The following is a 19,452-nucleotide window of genomic DNA, read 5'->3' as shown; positions in this document are numbered from 1 at the left end:
ATGCCGACAGCCACCAAACTACTGTGAAAGAAGACAGAGGGCGATATTCAACACGTGCCAAGTTTGGGGCCAACTCCCAAAGCAGCCAAGCTCATACTACTGACATCTGGGGCCAGATACTCCTGTGGTGTGTGACGGGGTGCGGGAGACTGTCCTGTCCATTGTGGGATGTTTGGCAGCATCCCTTGACACCAGTATCACACACACCCCCAATCAAGTCAATCAAATGTGACCATCAAATATGTCTCTAGACTTTGCCAAGTGTCCCCTGGGGGTAAAAACCGGCCCGCACTTGAGAGCCACTGTCCTACACCAAGAAAGAGATCTCTGGGAACCACCCATGTTTACAAGGAAAACCAAAAGGAAACACTAAGAAAAACAACATACTTTGATTTGGTACAAGAGCCAGAAGTAGCAACAGATGTCAGAAACGTCTCATCGTTTTCGGGCCAGTTTACAACCAGAACCGACAGCCAATTTCAAGAGCTTATTCTTGAATTTAATTAATCAGAACGTAATGTCTCTTTGCATCAGATTCCATCGTGCAGAAGCTCACCAGACTTTCAATCCCTCAGCTAGGACATGGCTGCTCGCGACAGCCCTCGCCCAGCCTGTGTGGGTTCGAGAGGAAAAGAGTAGCTTCTCCGGGGAAAGCAGTTTTCCTGATAACCTGGAGGGAGGCAGTGTCTGTGGGGCTCTACCTGTGTGTTCTGGGCATTCAAGAAGACAAACGTTGTTTGAAAGAAAAGTACGCTGAATAAATCTGAACCGAGGATCGGAAGGGAGGAAGGAAGGGCTGAATCACGCTATCAAACAGCACCTCATCAGGCACTTTTCATCAGCTGGAGACCACAGAAAATGCAATCGTTCTACCACATGGAATGCACGTCTTTAAATCAACGGGCTATGGTTCCGAGGGCACCCGGGACGCTTTGTGGCTTTCGGTAAGACGAATGAGCAACACCCCACTCTAGCCCATGGCACCCCAGGCCTGCTGAACAAACCCCACCCCTCCCCGGGCTGCCACCTGCACCAACTTAGTATGGAAACCCCTGCAACCGGTTTGGTGTTTAACACAACAGTCCACCCAGATGAGATCCACAAAAGACACTGTTTTGTCCTTGTTACTGTGTCCAGTTCTAATTACTTCTAACAGGAAACTCTCTGGGCTCCAGGGAACCACTTCTCTCAGAGTCAGGGCTCCTTTTAATGACAGCTACTGGGCTCATTTGAGCCCTTCTTGGATTTTATGAATAGAAAGGAATTGGTGAGAACTGGCCACCCATTCCAGTTACTAGGAACCCCCTACCAAAAAAAAGAAAAAAAAAAAAAGAACAGCAGAGAAAAATGAGAAAGCAGAAGGCAGGTGCTTAGAATAAGCAACACGCATGTGCGCACACGTGCACACACGCACACACACATGCATGCACACGCACACACACACGCACACACAGAACGCAGCTCCAGAGCAAACACTGTGTACACCGGGGTTCTCCATCACTTCCAGACTGTGAATACGGCAGGGGAAGTGGGGAAAGGGCAGGAGGAAGAACAGGAATGTGCACGGACTCCACGTGCTCAAGACAATGTTGCACACGTTGTACCGAAACACTACGAAGCAGGGATTAACCTCCTCGTTGTACAGAAAAGAAGACGAGGCTCACAGGATCGAAGCAGCTTCCCAGAAGGGCCAGAGGCGCGGGTGGCGGAAGCAGGAGGGCTCTCCTCCTCTCCTCCCTCTGTCCTTGCACTACAACGACAGTGACAAAGGGCAGAACAGAGGACACTACTCAGCCTCTCGCTGCCTGGATGACCGATTCAGGTGGCAGCGAGCAGCCCCTCTGAAGGCAGCTCCCGCAGACGCACACGGGCAGCGGCTCTGGGCGCGCAGCCAGGTGGCTCTCGGCAGCACGAACGTGGGTGCATGCCCCGTGGACGGTGGCTTTGCCTCCCATCACCCCGAGAGCTGACAACGCCTGCAGGGCTTCCCCAGGTTCCCAGGTGCCTGACCCTCCACGCCGACCGCACACAGAGGCCTCCAAAGGGGGAAGCAGCTCAGCGGGACAGCGGGCTTAGCTCCCTCCGAGGTGGGTCTCTTTCTGTCCACAAAAGGAATCCATCCCCAGCGGCGGCTCAGATCCCAGCCCTGACGCTGGCGCTCTTCTCTTTGGTGGGGGACGCGGGGTGGCTTGCCCTCCGCGTCAGCCGGGCCAGGACTCTCTCCTGAGCAGCGTCCTGAGGGTGGCGAAGCCCAATGCCATCGCTGCCTCTTCTGAGCTCGGCAGCTCCAGCACTGCCCACGTGACCCGGGGAGACCCAGGGCTGCTCTGTGCCGTAGCTTCCTTCTCTGGACAACAGAGGCGACAGGGGCACCGACCTCGCCGGACGGCGTGAGGAATAAACGGGGCCGGAAACCAGCATCTGGCGCACACCGAAACCTGTGCCTGGGTGTTCACGGCAGCTCTGTGTGTCGCAGCCTCAGACTAGGGAGATCCCAAACGCCCTTCAATGCATGAGTGGATAAACACACGCTGGTGTATCCAGACTGTGGAATACGAGGCAGGCGCTGGCAGTAATACACAACATCCGGGATGGATCTGAAGTGCTGGAGGCTAAGTCGCTAAAGGCAGTCTCAAAAGGCCACACGTTGCATGAGTCCATTTCTGGAACATTCTTGAAAGGATGAAATGACAGAGACGGAGAAGCCAGTTGCCGCCAGGAGCTGGAGAGGGTGACCATACAGACGGGGCATACGGAGCCTTCCCCGTGCTGATGGAAGAGTTCTGCATCAGATTACAATGGGGGTTGCTCGAACCTACACGTGATCATATTCCATACACTGTCCACATGCACACACACACGCATGCACACACATAAGAACTGCTAAAATCCAGATAAGGTCTGCATTTGTGTCAACAGTGCCGATGTCCAATTTCCTGCTCTTGGTAAGCAGTACCTTCACGTAAGATGTTATCAGCCGGGGAAGGCGGAGGAGGGTGCCCTAGACTTCACTGTACTATTTCTGCAGCCTCTTTTTGAGTCTAACATTACTTCAAAATAGAAGCCTTCAAAAATAACGGTGTGTGATCGATGAACAGATAAACAAAATGTGGTGTATTCATACAATGGAATGTGACTCGGCAAACAAAAGGAATGCTACAAAGAAACCTGAAAACATTATGCTACGTAAAAAAGAAACCAGTCACCAAGCACACGTTACGTGACTTACTGCATTTACGTGAAACGTCCAGAATGAGCAGATCCCCAGACACTGACCGTAGACCGGTGGTGATCAGGGGCTGGGGGAGGTGGGAATGGGGAGTGACTCCTAACGTGTATGAGATTCTTTGGGGAGGGATGAAATGTTTTAAAATCAACTGTGACGGTTGCACAACTCTGTGAATACCCTGAAAACCACTGAATTGTATGTGCACTCCAGATGGGTGAATCGTCAGCTGTGCGAATTATGACTCAATAAAGTTGTTAACCGAACTATGGCAACGTCTGGCACACAGTGAGGTGCTATGGAAGTATTTTGCCACGATACACTCATCCTTCTTCACCCGTGGGGGCTGGTTCTAAAGGTCACCTTTGGCGCACAAACATGGCAGCTCTAACGCTAAGAGAATCCGAATCAGTGTCCTTTAGGCACTGTGCAGACAGGGTCAAGTTCAGAGTCCTTGCCTCCTCCTTATACCTTTTCTGCCCCTCCCCCCAGTCCCCTGCATTCCACCAGGCTGGCTTATCCACTTTTCCCTAAAAAAAGAAAAAGCTTTCTTATTCCTGAGTCCTCACCTGTGCCCAGAGTCCCCGTCTAGAACACATTTCCTCAGTATGTACTGAAATCCCACGCAGCACCGAACCCAATCCGAGTGTCCCTTTGAAGACACAGGTCCAGCCTTCCTCAGCTGCTCTAGCACAGGCTAACAGACCCTTCCTCGGAGTTCCCAGAGCAGGAGATGTCGGCACCACCCATGGCACACCCCATGCCCACCACGGCTTTCCAGCACCTGTAATCCCTTACCCCAAAACACAAGACACATCTCACACAGCCTGGTATACTCCACAGTGCTCCAGAAGCAACAGATTCAAAGGATGGTCATCCCAGAAACAGGAGACTTTCATAAAAGGTGGTCTGAAAAGGCTGCTCTTGATGTGGGTGAGAATCGGGCCTCGCTGTAAACTGGGTGAAATACAGCAGCCAAGATGGCAACCCCAGAACCCAGACGGCCCTGCTCTCGGTGAGTCTGGGTTCTCTGTACCCCTCACAACAGTCCACGTGGGGCTCAGACAGCAGGAAAACGCCTCCCCAGGGGCCTACAGCACAGGCCACATTGCCTCACAGTGGTGCCAAACGAGGTTTCTATGGAAAATTCTGGTTGGTCCACAAGCAGTGGATGCCTGTCATTTTCCAAACACATTCTGAGAGGCACATGCAAGACAAAGGGAGCCTGTGAAAGGCGAAAGAGAGTCAAAAAACTCTGTTTATTGTAAATCAGCCATCTTTGGAAAAATACGTACCTGAAATGCACATGGGAAAACACAGCCGCGACGACGCCTCCCTCGAAAGCACACGCACTTTAACAACCATATCCCTTTCTCTCTCCTAAAATCTCTGACTTCCAGGAGCTAAATAAAATAGGAGCTTGCTGCGAAGTGCCGACGCAGACAGAAAGCATGTTGTGGTCACCAAATCTCCTCTTACAAGAAATCCTGGGAAATCCCTGTTTCCGGTACGCACAGCCATACAGTAATAGTTAATTTTTAAGCCCAGAAAACGTGGAGCGGTTGACAGGATATTCATTACGGAATAAGAAAGAATCCATGTTACAATTCCACTTACTCAGAGCCAAACGTAGGCAAATCCCTTCTTCCTTCGAGGGTTTATTTTTTAGGCCTGTTTTCTGTCTTCAGTTACCTGTCAATGAAAAAAATACCCAAAGTCAGGCAAAACATATCAACGAAGACATCTCGAATACATTCTCGACCGTTCCCGAAGCAGGCAGACTTCTGAAAGAGGAGGTCTGAGGAAGCTGAAATAATAACAGCGTCAGATGGTAGACAACCACCGTAGGTGAACTGCAGGCTTACGTCTCTATGTAAAGCACATGATGTGACTGTCCACACACACAAATCTGTTCAAACATCTCACTATCTGAGAACCGACTGTGATCACATCAGCAGGGAATTCCAGTAACTGAAACATCTACCCCATCTCTCAGTTTTCTCTAGCATCCTAAAACACGCTAAGTGACAACACAGGTATTTCTAGATTCAACGCAACTCAGCACGTGCTTACTGAGAACGACACGCCCGGTCCTGTGGAAAGCGGAAGCGCTGCTCAGGGCTGCCCCGGTTTCCGGGACACCTGAGGTCTGCCGTCATGTGACACTTACCCGGCTGGACAATGAAAAGGGGGGATAGGGGGAATCTCAGTGAGGGGAGATCAGTGACAGTAAACTCGTCAGAAAACTCACAACGAGACCGTTTAACAGGAGAGAAGTGATGACGCTCAAACTGGTCGTGGGAGACAAGTGACCAGCAGACAAGGAGCTGAGTTTACACTGGGGCCTGGGATGGAGCTCTATGAGGAGGGAGCCCTTGAATGGGAGCGACAGTGGCCAGCAAGTGCAAATGTCCCGTGGCGAGATCGACCTTGGCGACTGGGAGCCAGGGAGGAAGGCCAGTGCACTGGGCAGCAGAAGTGAGTGATCGCAGGTCCTGGATCACAGAGGACTCTGCAGCCCTTGGAAAGGAGTCTGATCCTTTCTTCTTGACCTCCCTTCACCCAGCGCCAGACTGAACGAGAAAAGAAAATATGACCATCTTTCTACTTAACAACCCTTCAGGGGCTCCCATCGTTCTTAGAACAAAACCCAGAGAATCTCTTGCTCAGCAGAGGAACACAGTGGCTCACAAAGCAGGCGGGGAGGATGAGAGACAAGATGGAGAGGGACGCACAGCGTCTGAGGTGTCTGGAGTTGTGACCCGGAGGACGCACCGGTAAGGCGGAGGTGTGCTGGGGAGGGGACGGAAGAAGCAAGGACAGCTTCTAGGTTCAGAGCTTGAGCAAAACCTGGAAGGTGGGGCCATTGCCCAGGAGGCACGAAGGCTGAGCGGAAGAGAAATCAAGAGTCTTTTAAGGTGTGAACTTTGAAACTGCCCATCGGCTCTCCAAGCAGGCTGTTAACTAGGTGGTTAAACACACAGGTCTCAGCAAGTGGGAGAGGTCACAGTCACAGAGTTAAGTCCGGCAGTAACCACGACCTCTGAAGCCGTGGGCCTGGATGGGAGCATCGGATGCAGGACTTCTCATCCTCGGCACTGCTGGCGCTTAGATGAGACCGCTGTGTCTGCGGTGGGGCCATCTTCTACGCTGCAGGATCCTGGACAGCAGCCCAGGCTCTTCCCACTAGACACCGATAGGAGTCCCCCATCCTCCCAAGAGGTGACAACCAAAACTGACCCACACTGCCCGTGTCCCCTGGAGGGCATTCTCGCCCCTGTGAGAACCACTGGTCTCAAGATGACCATGCTGAGTGAAGTAAGTCAGACTGAGGAAGACACGTATCATACGCTATCACTTACATGTGGCATCTAAAAAACGGATACAGGGAATTCCCTGGCAGTCCAGTGGTTAGGACTCAGAGCTTTCACTGCCGAGGGCCTGGGTTCAATCCCTGGTCAGGGAACTAAGATCCCACAAGCCGTGCAGCACAGCAAAAATAAGTAAATAAAAACAAATAAATAAAAAATAAATAAATGATATAAATGAACTTACTTACAAAACAGAGACAGACTCGCAGACATAGAAAATAAACTTACAGTTACCCAAGGGAGAAGGGGGGAGGGATAAATTAGGAGTTTGGGATTAACAGACACACACTACCATATATGAAATAAAGAACAAGGACCTACTGTAGAGCACAGGGAACTATATTCAATATCTTGTAATAACCTATAATGGAAAAGAATCTGAAAAAGAATAGATTATATATATATAATCGACTATATAATATATATAATTGACTATATATGTTATATATATAGTCGACCATATAGGTAATATACATAGTCGATTATATATGTGATATAATCGACTATATATATAATATAGTCGATTATATATATATTATATATACTGACCACTGAACCCTAAGAAGGACCAGGCCAATGAGACAGAGGAGAGTACAGCAAAGTAGGAGGAAATCCAAAATAGTGTGGTGTCCTTGGCTTCTAGTGACAGCCGTCTCTCAAAAATCAGGCAAAGACTAGCAAATAACTGCTACTGAGATGGCGTACAAGGACGACTGCGGCTGACAGGATGACCAGGACTCAGGCACGCCGTCTTCTCCACATGGAAGAAATCTAGAGAGGCTTCACGGAGGAGGTGGCACTTGTTGGCACAAGAAGTCAGGCAACGTAGAAGAGAAAGGGGCTACTGCCTGAGTGGTACTGGAGGCAACGAACGGGAGCAAGAGGAAGGTACGGAGGTTTCCCAAAATACCGGCCGGGGGATGCTCTTGCTATCGTGGTAGTTAGGAATGAGGATGCTGACAGCAAACAAGAGTACCGGAGGGCCGGTCCGTGGAGAGAATGCGGCTGCCTCAATCCAGCAGAGGGAGGAAGGAGCCGCCCGAGCACTATGGACCAACGTCACTCTTTGGGCCACCAGTGTAAGGACAGCTGCAGTGGTTGTGCATCCTGGCTCCAGGACTGCCCCCAACAAAAGCGGGGAGACTGGAGGACCAGAGCCCTCCCTTTCTGACTTGCTTCTGCATCATCCTAGACCCCCTACCCCCCCCGCAGGGGCTCCGTCTGGACCATCAGGAATTGGAATTAAGGAGCCCCTCATGAGCTTCTGGCTTCTTTTCTTTTGTTTCATTTTATCTAAGCTGACAAGGAAGGGCACACGCTCCTGGCAGATCACGCTCAGAACCCTGAACTGTATGGAAGTGCTGACAAAACATGCCAGAGGCCGGATCCATTTCACTGCCCTGTTCTGCCTTCCTTCCACAGCATTACCGTGAATGTGCATTTTATTTGTTTAACTGAAAACGTTTAAAAAAAAAAAAAGAGCAGAGTTACAGGCCTCATTTTGCTCCTAATTAATTATAAGAAACTCTCTGAACCAGAGATTCCTCAGCTGTGAAATGAGGGTATTAAATTATTTATGAGGTTTCATCCACATCAAAAAAAAAAAAAAAACCTGAGGAACCATTTTCCTGTTGACTTCCTTTGTAAATTCTAAGGGAAAACACCTTGCAAGGAACTGAACCAAGAACTTGCAAAAGAACTGGTGGGGGAGGGAAGAGGGGAGGGGGGGGAGATAGGAGGAATGTATCTCGTCCTGCAGCCAACTGAGCAGAGAAATGTATCCAAAGCGCGCGTTTTCCCCCAAAGTTGCCATAATGATGAACATTTCCACTCTGGAGAAATTCAGTTGTATCATCCTGAAAATAATGTGAAAAATCTAAAGTATGTTTTCCGAAGCCACGGTGCATGACAGAGGAGCCGCAGTTTCCTCCTGACTCCTTTTCTTTTTTTCACTGAGCCCTGAATTAACTGGGCCAAGAGCCAGGGGCTAAGACACATTCTGGTCCCAAAGGCACGGGTGGGCTGCAGCGGTTCACCGTACCAGAGAATTCCAAAGCACTTCATTTGCTCCGTATGGGGTTCAAGTTCTTCGTGATGAAGCTGCTGTGTCCTGCATGACCCATACTGTGCTGACCAGTGTTTTCACGTACTGAGATGATTCATTCCAAACCAGATTTTAAATCCTTTAAATCGGTGCTTCTCAAATGGCGCTGATTTCGCCCCCCTGCCCCAACCCCGGGACACCGGGCAACGTGTGGAAACATTTTTAGTTGCCAGGACTCCGGGGAAGAATGCTACTGGCATCTGGTGAGGCCAGGGAGGCTGCGAAACATCCCACAGCACGCAGCGTAGTGCCCCCTCCGCAAAGAATGATTTGGATCAAATGTCAGTATCACCAAGGTTGAGAACCCCGAACCTGAACCGTACTAAAATTTCTATAATTCTGCCCAAGGTATATATACTGTATACTTTCATTTTCCAAACCATTTTTATTCTTTTCAAAGTGATACACGTACACAGAGGAGGCGAAACACTCCTCCTTTTTCACTGCAAGCTTTCCAGCACCAGCTACCCTCAATGCTACTTCACAGAGCAACCACTTTCAAACCTTAGAACTGCTTCTGTTGTTGGCAGTGCTGCCTAGTACGGACTCCCATGTTTCTAAGTAAGCTGCTTATAATGTATCCTATCAACATCAGATACCACTTAACTTGATTTTCTCACACATGGAAGAGGAATTTTGGTTTTTTAAATTCCGATCACCAATCCTGGACTTACCCTCCCACGTTTCCCCAACAGTATAACATTTGGGGGGTTAAATCTAGACGGCACACGTATTATTTTGACAATGGAATCGGCACCGCTGAGCAAGCACTACAGTGTGATTATGATTCCTTTCTTATGCAACTCTTACATTTTCCTGGGATTATTAGTTGCCTCTGTTTTTATTTTCTTTGATAATTCCTCCAACACCCTCCACAACCTTTCAATTTTTAACTCGGATAATCTGTCAGTTCCATGTCTATCCTGCCCTCACCCCCACCCCCCTCTCCCCAAATGTATACACACCAGACCTTCCTCTGGTCTCTGCTCCAGTCTGTACTTGTCAGAGGTGGGTCGGCTCAGAGCAGATGCCCCGAGATCACACCAGCATCCTGAGAATTCCTTCCGCCTCCTTCTGTTTCCGGGACCCCAAATCTTCCCCTTTCTTGGATTACTCTCTCGTTCTGATGGGACCCATTCTCTAGTAGCTTCCTGAGAAGTGATGTATGAGGGCTAAATTATACTGATAGCCTGAACATGGAAAACCACTTTATGCTACTCTTAATTAACAACCAGGGAGGGAATGACTTCAAAATTGAGTGAAAATAAATTTTCATAGAATTCTAAGCTCAGTCTGTTTTCTAACTTAAGAAATATGATGTCATTCTGATTCAAAATCCTTCCTATGACTTTTTTTTAAATCCAGAAAGTGCTTAGATACTGCCTTTATCCCTGATTTTCTAAAATGACACGATGATGAGCCTTCATGTAGTAATTTTTTTGATGGGCTGAATTTTTATTCACTGTTCTAGTCACTTGGTTTGAAAGTTCTCTTCTTCAGACTTGAGGTATTTTCCCCTCCCTCTCTTTCCTGGAATACCTGTTAGGCAAAAATCTAGCTAACCATCTCCCATCTGATAAAGCTTTCCGCACTGTACCTTCATTGTCTAGAAAGGTCTTCATTTAGCCACGTGTGACTACTGAGCAGTTGAAATGTGGCCAGTACGACTGAGGGCCTGACTTTTACACTGAATTTAATTTTAATTCATTTAATTTGAAGAGCCACACGTGGCCAGTGGCTACCATACGTGACAGCACAGATCAAAGACTACGACACAGAGGAAGAAAAGACAGCGATGGAACATCAGTGCCGACAGCACCCACCCCGAGATGACGTTAGACACGAGTTCAGAAGAAAAACCTGAGGGCAATTTCCAAATCCCCGCCGTTACTATTTCCAATAGAAGGTTCTGTGATTTAACTCCTTAGGGCCTCCTTCCTCGTTAAGAACGTGAGCAACTTTCAGAACGCTATCACACAAGCAGGAGCAGCCCTCCGCACCCAAGACTGGATTTTATTACACCCAGTGTGTAAACAGGGCAACCGAGGGCCCTCTTTCATCTGAGGTGAGATAGGAAGGTCCCTCACAAAACAGAAATTTGTACCGTACTCACAACATCACAGCAGTAAATAGCAGTGAGACATAAAAAATAACAAAACACAAGACAACTGGCAGGCTGCTAATGGCAACTCCTCTGAATGCCACCTCACGACGGCAGTCGGGGAGCCCTCACCCCATCACGCCTGGGTGTAGATCACGGCTCTCCACGTATGCTTCGGCAAGAAACACTGCTTCTGCACAGCGGATGCTCCAGGGGATAGAAACTAGAACAGCACGCAAGGCCTTCTCTGTGCATTCATCCATTTGCTTACTCATTCAACAAATGTCACAAATATCGTAAACTGTCACCTATCTATTAGCAACAACCGAGACAGAAAACAGCACAAAACCAAACTGCACAAGTCCTGTGCACCTGCCACAAAGCCAACTAGCCTCTTGTTTCATCAGACTCCCTGAGAACCACTTTATCATGGCTGAGTACAGAACACAGCCTGCATGCCACAGCTGTGCCTTCAAAGCAAACAGCACGATCACAACCAAAGAAAGTCACTCTTCGTTTTTAAACTTTGAAGAAAAACAAACGTAGCACTGTAGGTATAGGGAAATAAATATTCAGGAAACATCATTCATTTTTAATTTAAGAATCAATGGGGAAACATATTTTCTTCATATACTCTTCAGGTAAGTCATTTAATATCCATTCATTCCTGCAAAATGACATGGCAGGTCTTACAAGTTCAGTGTCAAAGTGTGAGTTATTCAAATGAGGAGAAAAAGCGACACTCACCAAGACACATATAAACTTGATTTCTTCTTTAAAGCGTTATGACACTAACAACAAGTACTTAACGCTTGTAGAATTGGCAAAATCAGGATTGTGAGCATGCGTTGACGTATATGAGCACATATATACAGACATGTGTGTCATTTGCCCATCACCCCACGACAGCAGACTCAACCATACACATGTCACACGTGACGAATGAAAAGCACTTTCCCAACTCACACCACGATATGCCAAATAAATCCCATATACGAAGACCAAGACAGGACCTGTCACATGAAAATCTGGTATGAGAGAGGTAACGTAACATGACCCAATTGGGCTTACACTTATATAATCCATCCAGAGCTAGCATCAACGGAAAAAAAACACAAAAACTTTAATAAGGTATCAGTCGCACAATATTTGTTTGTAAGCGTTAAATTTTATTCAGTGGCATGAAATTTTATTTAGTGAGAGAAAAAGAATCACAACGTTTAAAGATGATACATTGAAGTATTAGGATAGGGACTTCCCTGGTGGCGCAGCGGTAAAGAATCCGCCTGCCAACACAGGGGACACGGGTTCGAGCCCTGGTCCAGGAAGATGCCCATGCCACGGAGCAACTAAGCCCCTGCGCCACAGCTACCGAGGCTGCTCTCTAGAGCCCGCGAGCCACAACTACTTAAGCCTGCGCTCTAGAGCCCGTGCTCTGTCCGCAGCGAGAGAAGCCACCGCAATGAGAAGCCCGCGTGCAGCAACAAAGACCCAACGCAGCCAAAAATAAATAAATAAATAAATTTATTAAAAAATAAATAAAGTATTAGGAAAGCATGATCTTTCTTATTCAGCAAGTTGTGAACCAACAGCAATCTGAATCTCTCCCCGCAGATATAACACCAAACTATCAATGTAATCTTCAGGTGACACATCAATTTCTGGTCTATAGATGACACAATGAGGGTACCATGGGGTAGGAAAGAATGCCAGTGAATCTCGTCCTCAACTCCCAAAGCACTCTCTCCACATTCTGCAATGAGTACTAAGCGTACTTTTAAATGTAATTGTCAAGCACGTTATTTATTCACTGAAATTATCACAGAAGTTTCTGAACGCCATATGGTCCTGGTGTTCAGGTTTCAGTTTCTATGATGTGCAAACACATCCTACTCCCCCAACCCTCACCTGGAAAGGGCAAGTGTACCGTCCTCAATTTCATTTAACAACACAGCAAGCAAATCCCTTTGGGAAAACAATTAAATTCAACTCTGTGCTTACCTAAATACCTCAAAATCTAGGACACCAATGGCAATGCTCAGCTAACGCAAGAACAGAGTATTAAAACACACGCACACACACACACAAACAGGCACACAAACACATCTTGCTATTCACAAACCAAAGTGCTCCTTCAAGTGTCAACCTCCCTATTTAGGAGATCAGAAAGATGTCCTAGGTAAAAATAAAAATTTAAAACTAAAACCAAAACACCCAACACTCTCACACAAATACACTAGAGCTTCACCATACTGAAAGACGCTCAAGAAGCCTCATAAGGCAGAGACCAAAACTATGCAACTCTCTGATCCTTCCCCCTTTGGAAACAAGATGCCCTCAAAGTGACTTAAACCCCAGCCTTTTCCAAAAGTGGGGAAAAAATTTTTTTTATTTGTCAAATTAACGACTGGGAGGTGTTGGGTCACTAGGAATTCTGTTTCAGTTTGCACTGAGGGTCAGTCCTGCCCCCAAGTCTTTAGACCAGTGGCTCCCAGCTGGGGAAGACTGCGGTCTCCAAGAGATGTCTGGTGACATCTGGAGACGTTTCAGGTGGCCACACCTGGGGCTGAAACGGAGGGTTTCTCCATCACCAGCCAGCTCAGGCAGTGCAGCTCACAAACACGTCTCCAGTCTGTCTACAGCTGCCTCACGCACCCCACAGACTCTGTCTGGCCCTGCCGTGCCTCACCCCCGACCCCCAATCTTCTGCCCCGGCTGTTAACAAGCTCTCCTAACTGGTTTCACATTCTCCAGCCTTGCGCCTTTGAGAGAACGCAGGCGTTCAACCCTGAGAACCGTATCACCGATAGCATCTACAAGTCACCTGTCCTTCTCACCCTGTCTGCAGGCTCCCCACTGGATCCACGCCTTGCTGCCAGGGGCATTTCTTCCAGGCACACCCCTGGGGTCCCATAGTGAAAGTGAGAACTGAGATGCAGCTCGGCCTTAGCAGCTCTTCTGGCTGGGATACGGACATGTCCTGTTATTCTACCCAGGATGCACTTGGCCTGGCAACTACGAGCTGGGGAACTGCGACCAGAAGGGCTGGGACAACCCACCCCTGGCCGGCTGTATGCATCCTCGGGCCAGGCTTCCCCACGCCTCCAGCTCCAGGTAACTGACTGAACCCTCACAACAACGTTAGGGGTGGCCCCCACCATGCACACGCACAGAAAGGACAGAGAACCCTCCCTGGCACAGACAGAACACCACTAAGTATTGGATAAAACTCCTTTCACCACCGTGGTCCACACATTCCGGAATGAGCTTACAGCCTCGTCACCAAGTATACGTGTGGCCCCAGACAAGAACCTGTGAGCCTCGTACTTCGCTCTCCCTGTAAAAACCGGGCAAAGGGCGCCTACGTTACACGACTGTCGGGAGGAAGAGAGACCCTGATTGTAAAACACACAGCACGGCTCCTGGCCCATCAGAGCTCTTAATCAGAGGCCATTACCACTGGCTGTTATTACCGGGGAATAGCCAGGCCCTGGAATGATCCAGAAGAGTCACTCCAAATCTTTCCTTCTCATAAAATCGCGAAGTAGCTATTCTTCCTGCACTAATTCTTTACACTCGTTTAGCGGGAGACCCAGAAGAACTTTTACTTCAATAACCTTGATTTCATTTCCTGCTTTTCAGCTAAAGTTATGAAGCATAATCAAGGCTCTGAGGCCCAGTTTTCAATGGAGTTTAGCGGAAAGTGCTCTACCACTCTGGTGGAGATAGAAAAAGAATTTCTTTTCCGCTCCATTCAATGTACCTTTAAGCCCAGGAATTTATTTTTTAATGGCTTTTCTCCCCCAGTAAAATTAAATGATTCAGGACTTTTGTTCATTGTTACGAGTCTTTCTTTCATAGACTGGTTTCTAAAGAACTTTAATTTTCATGCCTGAAAGGCCTCAACAGTTTAACTGGGGTCTGCTCAGCAGCTGCTTCTGACACTGTCCTCATCACACTAAATTTAGACATACACTTTGCCCCGATGGACTTCAGCAGGAAGCAGCCGCATTAAAGTAAGATGCTGCTGGCGCATCAGAATTCAAAGGCCACTGTAAGCCAACAACTTCCAAGAAGACACCGCACTCTCTCAGTCACTAAAATACCTCATCATTTCCCACCTGGGAAAAGAAAAGAAAAAGAAGATTGGAGGTGGGTCCCAAACACACACACACGCACAACATAGCAAAAATAACATAATGAACTGGGTCAATTAGGGCAAACAGAAAATAATGGCACGAAAAAATGAGACCAAGCTGAGAAAGGTGAGGACAGGACCCAAAGTTTGCCGTCAGACACAACGTTACATCAGTTGGAAGGGAACTCTATAAATCAGACTCTGAGTTTCCTAGACATCGTTTCAAAGAAACAAATATAATTAGATGCCTGACTCACAGTATCCAAAAAATGAAGGAGACACAGATACCAAAAACACAGCCTCTAGAGTTTGCTGCACATGTAAAATTTCTCCCACGGGTCCCAGAGAGGAAACTGTGGACTCGGTACTACTCTACCCTCAGTAAATGCTGTCCACCAGATTTTCATTGGGTCACTTTTACAATAACCCTCGGTGTTAGATAACCACACAGCACCAAAGCACAGCTCAGTAAATCGAATTTACAAGTGGATAACAGTATGGTAGCAGCATGTAGGTCTCCGCACAGCCCAGCTTACTCCAAAGCTACGTCTTAGAAGTGTTCCAAGTCCCAACTGGGTGGCGGGTCTCCTGGGGTCACAGAAACACATTACAGTATATTGTAAACACATTTCGGTGCCAATAAATATACCACTTCTACAGTATTGTTTCTAATGGTTGCCTAGTAACCGACTGTATGGGCTGGATCATACTGTGATTTTCACCACTGCGTTCAACTGCTTGGTATTGTAAGCGATGCCCCAATAAAACAAGGAGAACCATTTTTTAAGTGTCAAAAACTTTTGTGAACCACCTACACTAAAGAAAAGAAAGCTGGGGCTTCCCTGGTGGTGCAGTGGTTAAGAATCCGCCTGCCAATGTAGGGGACACGGGTTCGAGCCCTGGTCCGGGAAGATCCCACCTGCTGCAGAGCAACTAAGCCCGTGCGCCAACTACTGAGCCTGCGCTCTAGGGCCTGTGAGCCGCAACTACTGAGCCCGCGTGCCACAACCACTGAAGCCCGCGCGCCTAGAGCCCGTGCTCTGCAACAAGAGAAGCCACCGCAGTGAGAAGCCCGCGCACCGCAACGAAGAGTAGCCCCTGCTCGCCACAACTAGAGAAAGCCCGCCGCAACTAGAGAAAGCCCGTGCACAGCAACAAGACCCAGTACAGCCAAAAATCTTTTAAAAATTAAAAAACAAAGCTGCAATTTATTACCTGATGTTTAAGGGAAAACACCTAATAGCAAGAGTACATAATGGCAGTAAATTCCAAGGTGCCTTTGAAATTGTTTATGTTTCTGTTAATCACAATAGGGTCTAAAGGTATTTGCAGAATAGCACCACACAGGACACGTGAACCATGCCTGGTATGTGTGTGAACAAATCTCCAGGCTTCCTGAGAAATAATTACAAAATATGTGGCATTAAAACTTTTCCACAAATTCGAGTTGAGAACTTCAGGAAAAACATCACGAGCTAGCCATGACCTTTATTTCGGGACAGCAACATATTCATCTGTCTTTCTGCTGGAGACGATCCTGGTTGATCCCCGTTGTCCCAAGGTAATTATTAACAGTGCTGCCTTTCCCTCTCAGAAGTGCCCCAATTTGGACAATAAATTATACGGCCGCTCGAGTCAACAACCAAGATGGCCTAGGTTTCAGAACAACAAGCTAGGAACGCGAAGGTCCCAGACATGGGTTTCTGCATCAAGAAAAGGGAAGTTACTAAACCTGGAGCTCCTAACACAGCGGAGCTGGTGGAAACAACCCTCGGTCGGAACCATGTGAACTGTAAGAGGAAGCTTTCTACTCTGCTGTCCTGAAATAATCCACTCCTTCCACACAGCCAGCAAGTGTAAGGACCAGGCCTCATCCTTCCCGCTCCTCGGGGACACCTGGCATTGCTGTTTCCATAACCCTCTCCTCCACTGGCTCACGTAACGGCCACAGTTATCCAAGTGAATGGGTCCAGAGCAATCCAGCTGGACTGCAGGCTCCACGAGGGCAGGACCTGCCTCTGCTTTTAGTTCACCCACGCCTGGCAACTAGGAGCCACTCAATAAACACGCGTCGGATGAGTCAATCTCTTTCTCAGATCATTTCTCTGCTTCTTCTTCATCCTCGATCCACTAAAGGTAGGCATTTCCCCAACACCCCACCCTTGAATTTCTTTTTCCTGCAGCTCTGTTCTCTTGTAAGGTCATCTAACACGGTAGCCCTCTTCGCAGGGAACGCCAAAGCTCTCTTCCTCCAAGGCAGTATTTCCTCTGCCTGCTTCAGTCTCAACCTGGGTTCCTGTCCAGTCCCCAAAGATCACTACTTCAAATGTAAATGTCCATCTTCTCCCAGTCTCTCTTGACTATGTCCTATGACTCACCAATTGTTACCCTTCACATCCAGGCCCAGAGCTTTGCTGCTCTCACCTTGGACTCATCCCTTGCCCTTTTCTGACCCCTTCCCAACAATCCATCAATCGGGCCCCAAGTTTTATGCACAGAGCATCCCTAAACGTCACCTCTCTCCACGTCCACTACCACTCCCCAATCAGCCTCGGGATGAGTGCGTACAACTTCCCCCTGCCTCGTCTTTCCCCCTGCAAAGCCGCACATAAATCTTCCCAAACCAAAGGTGTGATCCTAACGCATCACTCAAAACACGTAATGGATGACAGCACTGCTCCGGAAATACGTAATGGCTGACAGCACTGCTCCAGAAATACGTAATGGCTCACAGCACTGCTCCGGAAATACGTAATGGCTGACAGCACTGCTCCGGAAATACATAATGGCTGACAGCACTGCTCCGGAAATACGTAATGGATGACAGCACTGCTCCGGAAAACACCCAACCCACACCTTGCAGCTCCTGACTGAAGCCCTGGTTCCTACACAGCCAGAAAAGCAGGAGGCAGGGACTAACACCACGTCAAGAATAAGCTGTTAAACTACCGTAACCGATGCCCTCTACGGTAGCAGAGTCACCCCTCCGCACCCCAGTTGTGCCCATACTAAGCCCCAGAACCTGTGAATATGGCAGGTTCCCCGGAGCGGGGGAAATTAACTGTGCAGATGGAATCCAGGTCGCTAATCTAACCCTACAAAAAAAAGTTATCCTGGATTATACAGGTGGCCCAAAGTAATCAGGGGAGTCCTTTTAGTGGGGAAGAGGGTTTCAGGACAGCCAGTGTCCAAGCAATGCAATGTGAGACTCGGCCATGGCTGGCTTTGAAGAGGGAGTAAGGGGCCAGGGGCCAAGGAACACAGGCGGCTTCTGGAAGCTGGGAAAGGCAACAGAAAACAAAACACGACAAACATTTCCCCCAGAGCCTCCAGAAAATAAGTGTCCCTGCAGACACCTCAATTTTAGTCCAGCGAGACCCGTGCTGGACTTGTGACCTCCAGAATGTAAGTCATCTGAAGCCACTACGTTTGTGGTCATTTGTTCCAGGAACCACAGGAAACAAATACGCCTTCTGCTTGCCGAATACCAGTTCCCTGCGTACTATAATCCGTTTAAGAGGGATTATAATCTGGGCGTCAGGGAACGTACGGTGCGATCCACGTGTGGTCTCTATAGCTGCTCGAGAAGCTGCAGCACCAATGCTGGCTGCAGAGAGGACTTCTGTCACTCCGGGTGGCATGAGGGGGAGGTGAGTGGGGACCCCGAGGGTGAGCACCTCCTTAAGTGTCATGCCTCTCCGAGGGGCTCCCTCACCGCACCCCTGTCGGGGCCTCACTTCCTCAGCACCTGGCCCCAACTCCCTGTGGCCCCTGCAGTGCCAGGTTTCGTGTCCTATGGCCGTGCCGTCTATTCCCCGATGAGGATTCTGTTCTGAAAACCTGCGCTCTCCTTCCCGATGCTTCACCCCTCAGCCCGTCCCTTCAGAGTCCAAGCGAGTCTTGCAGCAGGCGGGGCTCTGGGAATGGACTCGCCCGTCCTGACTCATCCTCTGTGCCCGAGCCCCGAGTCTCTGCGGCCTCGGGGCGGGTGGGGGGGGTGTCAGTGCCCACCGTTTCTTCCTCTGTTGGGCATCACTCGTTAATTCCTTTACTCTCCCATGTGCTCAGACCAAGCTTTATGAGATGCTCATTACCTACAGAGACACAGAAGATCCGCTCGGCTCCTTTCTTCAAGGAACTCGGGACCTTTAAAGCAGGCAATGAAAAGCCCTCATTTCCTACTCAGCAAGCGACGCTGTGGGCCTTATAACTGAGGTTCAGGAAGTTCTTTGAGAGATGATGACAAGTGCTGGTGAGGATGTAGAGAAACTGGAACGCTCACATGTCGTGGGTAGAAACGGAAAATGGCACAGCCACTTTGGAGAACCGTCTGGCTGTTCCTCAGAAAGTTACACACGGAGTGGCCATATGGCCCGGCAATTCCACTCTGAGAAATATACGTAAGAGAGGTGAAAACATACGTCTACACAAAAACCTATAAACAATGTTCACAGCAGCTCATTCATAATAGCCAAAAAGTGGAAACGGCCCACACACCCATCAACTGATGAG

At 48.5% G+C, this 19,452-nt stretch overlaps 1 protein-coding gene across 8 annotated transcripts in view; it reads right to left on the bottom strand.

Moving 5' to 3' along the window:
- TBL1X (transducin beta like 1 X-linked) overlaps positions 1-19,452 on the bottom strand; it is a 228,954-nt gene that overhangs the window by 137,012 nt on the left and 72,490 nt on the right. For all 8 annotated transcript variants that reach the window (XM_060291953.2, XM_060291954.2, XM_060291951.2 and 5 more), the window contains one exon: positions 4,844-4,918. The gene's annotated coding sequence lies outside the window, so the exon portion shown is untranslated. The remainder of the gene's footprint in view (positions 1-4,843; positions 4,919-19,452) is intronic.

Source organism: Globicephala melas, chromosome X, assembly GCF_963455315.2.
Source record: "Globicephala melas chromosome X, mGloMel1.2, whole genome shotgun sequence".
Lineage (NCBI taxonomy): Eukaryota > Metazoa > Chordata > Mammalia > Artiodactyla > Delphinidae > Globicephala > Globicephala melas.
This window is presented reverse-complemented; position numbering and strand designations above follow the sequence as displayed.